The following is a 13,401-nucleotide window of genomic DNA, read 5'->3' on the forward strand; positions in this document are numbered from 1 at the left end:
TTTTTTTTATTACTATAATTTTTTCTGAAAGGTGTAATTCGCTCAAATCACTACAGGAGGGAGAAACTATTTTATGTTAATTAGACTCGATTTGCAATGGTGTAATTCGCTCAAATCACTACAGGAGGGAGAAACTCTTTTATGTTAATTAGACTCGATTTGCAGTGGTGTAATTCGCTCAAATCACCACAGGAGGGCGTAACTCTTTTATGTTAATTAGACTCGATTTGCAGTGGTGTAATTCGCTCAAATCACCACTGGAGGAGAAACTCTTTTATGTTAATTAGACTCGATTTGCAGTGATGTAATTGGCTCATATCACCACAGGAGGGCGAAACTCTTTTATGTTAATTAGACTCGATTTGCAGTGGTGTAATTCGCTCAAATCACCACAGGAGGGCGTAACTCTTTTATGTTAATTAGACTCGATTTGCAGTGGTGTAATTCGCTCAAATCACCACTGGAGGAGAAACTCTTTTATGTTAATTAGACTCGATTTGCAATGGTGTAATTCGCTCAAATCACTACAGGAGGGAGAAACTCTTTTATGTTAATTAGACTCGATTTGCAGTGGTGTAATTCGCTCAAATCACCACAGGAGGGCGTAACTCTTTTATGTTAATTAGACTCGATTTGCAGTGGTGTAATTCGCTCAAATCACCACTGGAGGAGAAACTCTTTTATGTTAATTAGACTCGATTTGCAGTGATGTAATTGGCTCATATCACCACAGGAGGGCGAAACTCTTTTATGTTAATTAGACTCGATTTGCAATGGTGTAATTCGCTTAAATCACCGCAGGAGGGAGAAACTATTTTATGTTAATTAGACTCGATTTGCAGTGGTGTAATTCGCTCAAATCACCACTGGAGGAGAAACTCTTTTATGTTAATTAGACTCGATTTGCAATGGTGTAATTCGCTCAAATCACCACTGGAGGAGAAACTCTTTTATGTTAATTAGACTCGATTTGCAGTGATGTAATTGGCTCATATCACCACAGGAGGGCGAAACTCTTTTATGTTAATTAGACTCGATTTGCAATGGTGTAATTCGCTTAAATCACCGCAGGAGGGAGAAACTATTTTATGTTAATTAGACTCGATTTGCAGCGGTGTAATTCGCTCAAATCACCACAGGAGGGCAAAACTCTTTTATGTTAATTAGACTCGATTTGCAATGGTGTAATTCGCTCAAATCACCACTGGAGGGAGAAACTCTTTTATGTTAATTAGACTCGATTTGCAATGGTGTAATTCGCTCAAATCACCGCAGGAGGGCGTAACTCTTTTATGTTAATTAGACTCGATTTGCAGCGGTGTAATTCGCTCAAATCACCACAGGAGGAAGAAACACATTTAAAATCTTTGGCCTGAACTTGTTCTGGTGTAATTCTCAAATCATGGCAGAGTTCACAGCTCGATTAACTCTAATGATTTATTAGCAAATATGTTTGTTCGAACAGAAGACAGGACCGAACACAGAAAGTGTAAATAGTTTTTATTGGCAGTTCAAATGTTTTTTTGCTCTCATCGTCTTAGAGAAGTGTAGCGCATTTAAGCTAATTAGAAATGAACAGATTTAACTCACACAAATCACCACAGGAGGGCGCAGTCTCAGGCCTGAATATAAGATTGTCTTGACAAAATGAAAAAACATTCTCACACTAAAATCAATCGGGTTTTTCATCAAGAATATCTCAGTATTAATAGATAATAAAAGTGAAATGTAATTGCAAACTGAGTTCAACACAATCTCTATGGACGAGTAGATCATTGTTCACTTTTAGGTGTGAAAGTATTGGATCAAATCCAGCAGGTTGCAAAGTTTCTTGAATCACTTAAACTTGTTTTCATTGTGTTTACACTGCAAATAAGATTAAACAATTATAAAGCACTCGCTTTAACTGGAACTCAGCGGGAACTCAGGTGTCTTTGAATCCCAACACAGACCTGTGATCAAATCCCACAGACACAAGAAACATCTTTTCACCAGCCTAAGTGAAGATCAAATCTAAATGAAAGGAAAATAAATTTGAGAACCGCTGCCATAGAGGGTTAATAACAGGCTCTTTGCCCAAACCAAACACATCTAACATGCAAGCTTTTGAAATGTTTTTTTTTTTTTTTGGAAAGTCATTAGACCCACATGAAGAGGATGGTAGCTCAGTTGAGAACAACATGACCTTGTGACCTCTCTAATGTGTGGATGAGGGTTCAATCCTTGGATAGGTATTTTGATTATGTTTATTGTTGTAATTATTATTATTATGTGTATTGGTGATCGTCTTCCAAAGCAAACAATTCTCTCCTGCGTCACGGAGCTTGTATCAAGTGTACATATATGAAGTAACATGGTCACTGTCTCTTTAAGAACGTAAAGGTCAGTTTCCCCTCCGGTCCTCTAGGCGGCAGAAGCGGGTTTGACCTTCAGTCTGACTCTTCGGCTGATTGACCACATGATGACAGTCACAACAACACCTGCAGATCCTGCAGATGAGATGATGACAGCTCTTAATGGCACTTCAACACACATATTCCAGCTCAACCTGTGAGTAACTTTCAGCATTAAGTCGATTTCTCTTGTGTAATGACACTCTATCAAATCAATCAGTAGTTGTAGCGTCACCTGTCCAGTCTCTGAATGAATCGCCTCTGATGTTCTCAGTGTAAAGTGTAATAAGAAGGACTCGCTGATGTTGATGTGAAGCTCTGATGGCTTTTCTACTTCCTGTTATGAGAGGAAAACACAGACTTTAACATGGGACTTTAATTACACATTTCATAACAAGCATGAAGAGCAGTGACTAGACACTTTGATCTTGGTTTTCATTGCATCCCATTTCTGATATTGTGATGTTTTGTAGGTCTGGCATTCTCTGAATGGGGAATTAGTTTCTAGTTTTATTCAGTGTTTACTTTTGTGGCCAGTGTAGGCATGTGCCGGTATCAAACTTTCATGTTGCGATTAATTGCTGAAGCTTTTATCCCGGTATACGGTATTATCACGATATTGAAATAAGTTGCAACAAAAGTTGTCATACTGTAACAGGTTTAATAACTTCCTTACAAAATAAGAAGGACTCGCTGATGTTGATGTGAAGCTCTGATGTTCTCCTTCAGGCTTTTCTACTTCCTGTTATGAGAGGAAAACAGACTTTAAATACACATTTCATAACAAGTATGAAGAGCAGTGACTAGACACTTTGTGTATCATTTCTGTGATGTTGTTCTGGTGTTTTGTAGATCTTTGAATGAGGAGTTTTTAGTTGTATTCAGTGTTTTCATCATTTTGAGGCTGTAAGACGGTCATTGAATTAATAGCAGCATCAGAACTAAAACCAGGACTGATAACAGATTTAATTAAACACCATTTTCTTTCTAGATATACAGTGTGATTTTAACCATCAAGTGAAATTCAAACTGGTCGCTCAGACGCTTTTATTGATATTAAACAAAGTCTCAGATTTCAAATTACGTCCATTTTATTACGAAATTCAAAAACATAAATATACCGTTTTGGCGCTGTGGCGCAGCTCAAGAGAAGCGGGAGCGCGCACCGCCACTGGGTTCAGTGATTGCCACAAATATCGATTTCGATCTTGATTCAGTATCAATTCATATTTATATAGCCTACTGTACATATAAGGAAAAATAAGTTTAACTATTATATTAAATATTATTAAATATTTTAAGTGGTCTTGGACCACAATATTGCACAAATAGTAGGCATGTTTAGTACCAAAAGATATCCTCAAAATATTCAATACATATTTTTAAACTAAAATATAGAACATATAGGCTATTTAATTGAAAAATAATTAAGGTGTATGGTCACATTTGACATTTGTGAACAATTAGTAAGCAATGAGGGCTAAATACAAGAAAAACATTGACATTAATGTAACAATGTTGGGTCTATCATCACTCTCCATAATTAAATTATCCTGTATGTGGTTGACGTAATAATCAATGCACACTATGCTGTACTGTACCAAAACCTGCTGCAAACACCTGTACAGTGAAACTGTTGTGTATCCGCGGCTTAAGCCATTCAAATGTATTGACAGCGCGGGTTTGTTTATAACTATTAAACTTTAAAAGCTTAGACTTTAATATCAAAAGCAGGTTTGAGAGAGAGAGCGAGAGAGACGCATGAGTGACAGAGAATTAATCTATGTGTGGGAAACACTGATATTACGTTATAATTTTTAATGTTCTTCAATATTTAATGCATGTATGTATGAATACATCTGGCAAGTTTTTATGACAGCCACCATTCAAATGTTTATATATATTTTTAAACGAATTGGAGTAGAAATATGATTGTAATGTAATTTTAAAGTTAATATTATAACAACAATAATCGTCCACCCCTAGTTTACCTGGATGTTCTTGATGTTGTTTTAGGTTGATATAACTATATATTACTACATCAAACAAAGAGTTTTTGGTATTTAAATATTGGCATTCAATTATTTGTTTGTTTACATTGATGTTAGAATTATATTATCAGATTTATGACATAATTTTTTGCTAAAACACTGCTGGTCACTTTCAGAAGTTGTAGCGACGCTTTCTTTTCGCAGAAAGAATGTGAAACACATAAATGGTATCATTCTCAGTTTTTAAATATTTTAAAAAATATATAATTGAAACACATTTTACACACTTGACGCAATATCATATCGCATATCGAATATTTGTGTATATTAGGGCTGTGTATTGACACAAATTTCACAATGCGATTCGATTTTGATTCTTAGGGCTGTGCAATATTGAAGAAAAATGCGATATGCAATACCTTGTTAAATAATGCGATATTCGACATGCGATATGATATTACGTCAAGTGTGCAAAATTTTTTTTAATTATATATTTTTTTAAATATTTAAAAATTTGCTGTATTGCAAAGATTTAAAAACATTGTAGTTTGTATGATTAATGAACCACCAGTTTATCCAGCTCTACTGGTGTATATCATTGTGTCAGTTCATTTAATTTTAAAATAAATTGATTTACTTTTTAAAATATTTGCAACTTATTTTAATTATTAATAATATTTAAATTAGTTTTTAGACACTTTTAAAAACAAATTTTATTGAATAATTTTTAATTTCATGTTAAATAATAGGATTTAAGAGAATCCTTGTTTTTTTTTTTTTTAAATGTGTGCCTGTGGGTTTACCTTAAAGGAAACAAAATAACTCTGATTATTGTGAGCTGGCAGTGGTCCAGTGGGCAGAGCTTGTGGTGTGAGAATCAAGCCTGACGCAGGAGACCTGGGTTCAAATCCCACCCCTGCTGCAGAGATTTTGTGTGCGTATTTTTTGGGGGGTGGTTTTTTACACTTTTTTTTTTTTTACATTTATTCAAAAAAAAATACAAAAAAAAAATACAAAAAAAAAAAAAAAATTTAGAATAAATTTTTCACAAATATTTTTTTCCCCCCTCTTTGCTGCACTCCTCCCTTCCTTCCTTTCTCTCTCTCTCTCTCTCAGACCCGCCTCTCTTTCCTCCCGGCACACGCCCATCCTCTTGATCCGGCCTTCGTCTCTCACTCTGTGGTTGTTTCACCGCCCCAGGTGTGTGTGTTAGTCCGTGTTTTCCTCCATCTGTTTTATTGCTTCTGGTCCGTGTTTTCCTCGGCTGTGTAGCCTGTCTGTTTCACCGCCCCAGAGTGCCCAGTCTCCTGCTGAGTCTCAGGTCTCCGCCTTTGCCGTCCGCCCCTTATTTGGTGTACCGCCCCAGGTACTTTGCCGTTGCCTTCTTACTTTCTTTCTTTCTTTCTTTCTTTGGTGTGATCCCCACACACCGAGGTGGGGTTTGAACCCATGCCTCTAGCGCAGCCTTGTCCGCAACCAACGTGTGTTTAGCCACTAGTGCCATCGTGGCTTTCACACTGAGAGCTGCCGTTTGGGCCACTTTGTCTGATTTCACGACAGTGATTTAACTTAAGAAATATTGGGATTCGAACCCAGGTCTCCAAGATGAAAGCGCAACGCTTTAACTCCTGAGCCACTGAGTCTGTGGAGAGTTTGATGTTCTGCACAAGGTTTTATTGAGAGCTCTGCTTTAAATAATGAAAAACACTTACATTTGTGGGGTTTGAACCCAGACTTTTATGAATGACAGATGATCGACCATCCACTGAGCCACAGAGAGTGTGTGGGTTTGACTTTGGTGTTTTTTGATGTTAAGTTTTGCTGCAGCATCAATAACAATTTAACATCAGCAATAGTGGGATTTGAACACATGTCTCCAGTGCAACTTCAGCATCAAAGAACGTGTGTTTAGCCGCTTCCTCCACTGAGGCTTTCACACTGAGAGCTGGTGTTTGGGCCACTTTGTTTGATATAATGGCAACAATTTAACATCAGCAATAGTGGGATTTGAACCCATGTCTCCAAGAGGAAAGAGTAATGCTTTAACTCCTGAGCCACTGAATCTGTGGTGTGTTTGATGTTCTGGACGGTGTTTTATTGAGAGCTTTGTTTTAAATAATGAAAGACTGAACATAACACATGTGATATTTGAACCCGTGCCCCTCCAAGATTAAAACACAAAGAGTCTGTGGTTGTTTTAAATCAGGTTTTATTGAGAGCTTTGTTTTATGTAATGAAATTTATGCAAATTGGAGGATTTGAACCTAGACTTTCAAATGTAAAGACAAACAATCATCCTCCAGCAGTTTGATTTAAGGATCATTATATTTTATGTCTAGCTACAGCATTAATTACTGCAACATTTAACAAGCTCTGAATCTGTTAACGCATGTGTGAAGCGTGTTTTGGATGTGGTTTTATTAATATAATGAGATATTGAAACAAATGTACAATCGTAATTGTACATGTATAAAACATAATTAGCTTATTCAATTAGTTTTTATTTAATTTAGATAAAGAGTCCATCACACCTGACTGGAAGGTTCTAGTAATGCTTGATTTGCTGCTTCAGGTGTTTTTGATCAGGTTGGAGCTAAACTCAGGAAAGTGTCTCATCAGGATCGGGATCACACATCACTTGTGCCATTTGGGACAGGGCCAAATAAAGTCTTTTTGCACTTACTGCTATTTTTAAATGTAAATGCAGACACACTTAATGTCCACAAGGTGGAGCACTGATCAGATCTCACTCCTGTCCTGTAATATTAATCAATAGAAACATTAGTTGTAGTTGTTATAGCAGTGAATAGTTTGTAAATTACATATAATGCATGTTGTCAACTGTCATTTTGATACAGGCTTCATACAAGTATATTTATTCAATCAAATAACCAACAAATGCACAAAGAATGATCAATCCCTCCGACCAGCCATATGCTCTGGGACCATTTTTGGGATTTTCCGCCTGGATTTGGCCCAACCCAAATTGAAAAGCTTCCCATAACCACATACAATGGTCTAAATACACAATTTTGGTGATTTTTTTTCTTTAAAAAGGTCATATTCCTCCATTCAGATTCATTTGAATAAATCTTGCATACATGATCCAGACAAAAATCTTTTTTTAAATCTAGTGGAAACAGCCAAAACTGTCTGCAGTCTGAGTTACACACTTTCAAAAATGTATAACCAAAAAAATCAAAAAGCGCCCGTTTTTTGGGGGGGTTATTACAGCTCAGACAACATATACTTACATGTTTATCACTTTTAGCAGTGTTTTATGTAACTTCAAATGGTTTCCTTTAAAATGACACCAAAATGTTGTATTTAGAGACCACTGTATGTGGGTATAGGAAGCTTTTCAATTTGGGTGGGCCAAATCCAGGTCGGAAATGGTACCAGAGTAATTTAGTGTGAATAGGTTACTTTGTGTAAAACAAATGCCAAAGTGATCTCCAGGAAGTAGAGACTCTAAGCTTTCAAATGGTACCACATATGAGGTCCTGTACAGGGTCTGCAGAGTTTAAGAGGTTATCCTGTATTAAAATGACATTTGTCTTTCTATTTCTGTGTAGATCAGTTAGGCAGACTTTCCAGCCGGTTCCCCCAAACAAACATCTGAGAGGTGAATATATTCCCTGCTCACTGTCGCCCTCCTCCATCATATGCCAGAGCTTCAGATAGAGACGTGGATTGGGAAGCGCTCAGGATCAGATGCTCCTCCAGGAGGCGGTGAATCTTCTGATCTCCTGAATCTCCTGCTATGATCATCAGCAACAAGAGGATCTCCAAGAGCCACCTCAACACATTAGCATTGTGTTATGATAATATAGTCTTATACGTCATTTGACAGTCAGTTTCATGTCCATCCATTTACATAAACAAATTTACAACTACTTTTCCCCCAACTAAAAGTGTTTTGGAAGATCTTTTGTCCTGTATTTTATGTGTTTACCTCTGAGCGTGTGCTTTTGAGCTCAACACAGCACAAGTTTTCCTCTTCAGTTGAGAGATGATCTGGTTCATTCACTGAAACTCACAGATCCATGTTTCTCTGCTGGTCTGACAAACCGAGACATTTGTTGTAAACTGCATTACATTTAAATCTAACTATTTAAACTCTCACCTTCGACTGGCCTCCTGGTTTGTCGACTCGTTTGACGTTGAAACACTTGTTGACCACAAGAGGAAGCCTTTGGTAATTTGGCGTATGCGCATTTAATACAAGAAATAGGGACTTTTGCTTGAGTATGAGTATGTTAAAGTATGTATGACATTTCTAAAACATAGTCATTGACCAAATTTGAAACATCTTTGAAACTGCAGGCATTATAATTCTAATATGATTTGTGTGGTAGAAACGGAAGTGCTGTTTTTCATCCGCTCCACTAGGCGGCGCAAGCGGCTTCAGCTTCGGGTGCTTGACGACATGAAGTTTGTTTTGTTGCAACAACACGTGTAGGAAACCGTTTTAAATACATATCCTGAGGATGACAGCTTTATGACAGTATTTGAATATCAATAACCAGCACATATTCGAGCCATCAACGAATAAAACCGACAAACGCTTCGATAAAACGCCGGAATCGAGTGACGCGACTCACCTGTAAGTGTCCATGTTCAGTGTCTCTTGCATTATCCTTATTAAGTCCTTATTCTTTGCGCTTTATGTTTAATTTTAGATAAGTAATTAAGTATTGATTCTGTTTTGTGATTTATTATAGCAGGCCACTGTGTGTTTATTCAATGTTATGTCAAATGTAATGTGTTGTTGTTGTTAATGCGTTTCCATGCGAACACTAAAACACAAACATGGACTAAAGCCAGATTTCCAGAGAATCCCGAAGGTGTTTTTAACCTAAAAGCTTATTTAAAAGGCTGTTTGCTGAATGACAGCCGCTGTAATTTTTTGATTATAGACTTTGTTTAGTTGCTGAACTTACTGACAGCTTTAGAAGAACCAATGAATTGTTGCTTTACCTTTATACGTTTTCAAATAATCCTCTTCTGATGTTCGAATGGTGAAATAGATCTGTGCTGTTCCTGCTGTGTCATGGTTTTGTAGAGTTGTTGTGTGCAAAATATTTAATTGGCAGTATTTAACAATAACATACATGCCATTTTTTATTTGTGACCCTGGACCACAAAAGCAGTCATAAGGGTCAATATTTTGAAATTGAGATGAAAGATGAATAAATAAGCTTTAAATTGATTCATGGTTTGTTAGGATATGACAATATTTAAAAATCTGGAATTTGCAAAATAATCCAAATGTGTATATATATATATATATATATATATATATATATATATATATATATATATATATATATATATATATATATATATATATATATATATATATATATATATATATATCAAATAGCAATGCATATTACTACTAATAATAATGTTTGATATATTTATGGTAGGAAATGTACTAAATATCTTCATGGAACATGATCTTTACTTAATATCCCAATGATTTTTGGCACAAAAGAAAACTTGATAATTTTTACCCAAACTATGTATTGTTGGGTATTGCCACAAATATACCTGTGCGACTTATGGGTCACATTTATTAACTTTTATGAAGACTAACGTCATATCTAAATTGTAAACATCAGAATTATGAAGTAATCCCTGTATTTATGTTCCCCTACAGGAGACGGGATGTGTTTGGAGCGGACAGTCGTCAGAAGCAGAGCTGTGGGACGTGTGGATGTCGACTGTAATGATGGACTTCTGCTCATGGACAGGTAATGTATATCATGTGTGTTTTTTGGTGCTAAATGTGTAGGTTACCATCATTTTGTTTTTGGAGGGTCACCCCCTTTAAAAAGCAAATGATGGGAACCTAAACGGGTGGGGTAGGGACGGCGGGTCCAATTTTTTATACAGCTAAATTTTTCTTCATTGTTTAAAGTAGCATAACCCCTGCTGGACATGGTGGTGGGGTTCGGGGGGGGACCCGAATCATCCCCGTCCCTTCACACACACAGCATTCACCCGTATCGCGGAGATCTGGCTGGGATCGAACCAGCAACCTCTGAAACCGTGAGGCAGCGCTCTTACCTGTGAGCCACAGATCTCTTACTGAGACATGTGAAGGAACTTATATTTGACTTTTCACATGGAGGATTTTTACAATAAAGGGTTCTGAGGTGGGGTTTGAACCCGTGCCTCTATCAGAGCCTCATCCGCAGAGAACGTGTGTTTAGCCACTGCACCACTGAGGCTTTCACACTGACAGCTGGTGTTTTGGCCACTTTGTTTGATATCATGGCAACAATTTAATGTTAGCAAGAGTGAGATTTGAACCCATGTCTCCATCACCACCTCTGCATCAAAGAACGTGTGTTTAGCCGCTGCACCACTGAGGCTTTCACACTGAGAAATGGTTTTTTGGCCACTTTGTTTGATTTCATGGCAACAATGTAAGCAATAGTGAGATTTGAACCCATGTCAGCACAACCTCATCCGCACAGAACGTGTGTTTAGCCGCTGCACCACTGAGGCTTTCACACTGAGAGCTGGTGTTTTGGCCACTTTATTTGATATCATGGCTATAATTTAACGTAAGCAATAGTGGGATTTGATCCCATGTCTCCAGCACAACCTCAGCATCAAAGAACGTGTGTTTAGCCGCTGCACCACTGAGGCTTTCACACTGAGAGCTGGTGTTTTGACCACTTTATTTGATATCATGGCTATAATTTAACGTAAGCAATAGTGGGATTTGATCCCATGTCTCCAGCACAACCTCAGCATCAAAGAACGTGTTTAGCCGCTTGCGCCACAAGAAACTTTGCAACCTGCTGGATTTGATCCTATACTTTCACACCTAAAAGTGAACACTGATCTACTCGTCCACAGAGATTGTGTTGAACTCAGTTTGTAATTATATTTCTCTTTTATTATCTATTAATACTGAGATATTCTTGATGGGAAACCTGATTGATTTTAGTGTGAGATTTTAGTGTGATTTTATTAAGACAATCTTATATTCAGGCCTGTGACTGCGCCCTCCTGTGGTGATTTGTGTGAGTTACAATCGCTACATCAGATGAAGTTCTAATGAGCTTAAATGCGCTACACTTCTCTAAGACGGTGAGACCAAAAAAACATTTGATCTGCCAATAAAAATGATTTACACTTGTTATGTTCGGTCCTGTCTTCTGTTCGAACAAATATATTTGCAAATAAATCATTAGAGTTAATCGAGCTGTGAACTCTGCCATGATTTGAGAATTACACCAGAACAAACTAAGACCAAAGATTTTAAATGTGTTTCTCCCTTCTGTGGTGATTTATGTGAATTACACCACAACAAATCAAGTCTAATGAACTTCACTTAAATGAACTACACTTCTGCAAGAGGGTGAGAGCAGGAGAATAAACTCATAACATAAAAGAGTTTCTCCCTCCTGTGGTGATTTGAGGGAATTGCACCGCTGCAAATCGAGTCTAATGAACTTAAAAATATCCTCATGTCATCACAGGCTCACTGGGTAGTTGGTCTCCCTCTCAAACCAGAAAGTCCTGGTTCAAATCCCACATTTGTTAAAGCTGTTTATCGTTTAACACGATAAAGAGAATCCTGGATCAGATCTCACTCTTGAGATGGAAAATGATTTAAATTCATTGGTTCTGAATGATTAAGAGAAAACTCCCCCCATAAAGCAGAGACTGGAGGAAGAAGCGCTGGAGAATCCGGGTTCAGATCTCACACCATTGCTCGTGTAAAAGTTTCTTAGATTCGTTGTTTCTGAATGATCAGTTGAGACAAAATTGGCCCCAAAAAACTTTGAGTCCGTCTGCTCCTGTGGTCTGAGCGTCGCTCCTTGACGTGGAGAATCCCAGTTTGAATTTCACTTGATGGTTAAAATCACATTCAAAGATCTACAAAACACCAGAACAACATCACAGAAATGATACACAAAGTGTCTAGTCACTGCTCTTCATGATTGTTATGAAATGTGTAATTAAAGTCCCATGTTAAAGTCTTCACATCAACATCAGCGTTCCGTTCGACCGTAAGTGGACTGCGAAGTGGACTTCAGAGGGTATTCCGCCATCTTAAGTGAGATTTCAATCCAAAGGGAGCGAATATGTTCAGTGGGAACATCGATACATCACTTCACAGGAAGTAGAGAGTGAAAATCCCCCATATGTCTTTGCGCGTCGCATACATCACCTGTCTGAACTAATTAATGATGGAGCAGAGCCGTTGGTTGGAATAGTTTTTAAACAGCTCTGCGATTAAGGAGTTTACATATGCATTTGAATATTCATAGTTATTATACAAACTAGAGTATTTATGAATGGTTATGGCAATAACTGTTACATTTGTATATTATATTTTATGAATATGTAAACAAATTAAAAGTGTTGAGAAGCACCTGAGGGCTGTCATGTTTTATATTTGACTTTATTTACCTCAGGAATGTTTACTGTGCAGCTGCACTTGGGAAAGAAAGCGCACGAGATGAGACCGCTACAGCCCATTAAGAATAGCCTACAAACATAGTTAACCAAATCAAAGTATTTTCATATTGAATGACAGGTGCAGCTGCAAATCTGTTCATAATCAATACAGGTTATAAGTCAACTAATAAAACTAATGGACAATGTTTTGATTATATGTTTTAGCCTATAGCCTACTGTGTGATTTGTAAATGTATATGCTTATTATATGGTTTTCAATTTGAAAGTGAAGTAAATTACAATATTAATTTATGTCATAATCTGCACCCGTCGTTGCCTTTCTTTGATGACGTTGCAGGGCGTTCCAAATGAGTGATTATTGTCAGCGAAGTCCACTTCAGCTGATATGCTGTGCTCAGGGAGTAGGGAGCAGTGAACAGTGCGTAGGGACCCTGTCGAGTGGAATGCACCCATCATCTCAATTGCAATGGTGTAATTCCCTCAAATCACCACAGGAGGGAGAAACTCTTTTATGTTATGAGTTTATTCTCCTGCTCTCACCCTCTTGCAGAAGTGTAGTTCATTTAAGT

At 37.3% G+C, this 13,401-nt stretch overlaps 2 long non-coding RNA genes across 2 annotated transcripts; one reads left to right on the top strand and one right to left on the bottom strand.

The window, feature by feature from the left end:
• Positions 1-8,061: 8,061 nt before the first annotated feature.
• On the bottom strand, positions 8,062-8,598 carry LOC307126685. Its single transcript, XR_013816526.1, has 3 exons — positions 8,511-8,598; positions 8,340-8,446; positions 8,062-8,183 (listed from the first exon to the last, which is right to left on the bottom strand). It is a non-coding gene; the product is annotated as an uncharacterized lncRNA (long non-coding RNA).
• Positions 8,599-8,781: 183 nt separating this feature from the next.
• Positions 8,782-12,784, top strand: LOC307126711. The gene is made up of 4 exons (XR_013816530.1): positions 8,782-8,990; positions 10,050-10,143; positions 10,311-10,739; positions 10,873-12,784. It is a non-coding gene; the product is annotated as an uncharacterized lncRNA (long non-coding RNA).
• The last annotated feature ends 617 nt before the right edge of the window (positions 12,785-13,401 follow it).

Source organism: Gobio gobio (assembly GCF_949357685.1).
Source record: "Gobio gobio genome assembly, chromosome: 5".
Classification (NCBI taxonomy): Eukaryota; Metazoa; Chordata; class Actinopteri; order Cypriniformes; family Gobionidae; genus Gobio; species Gobio gobio.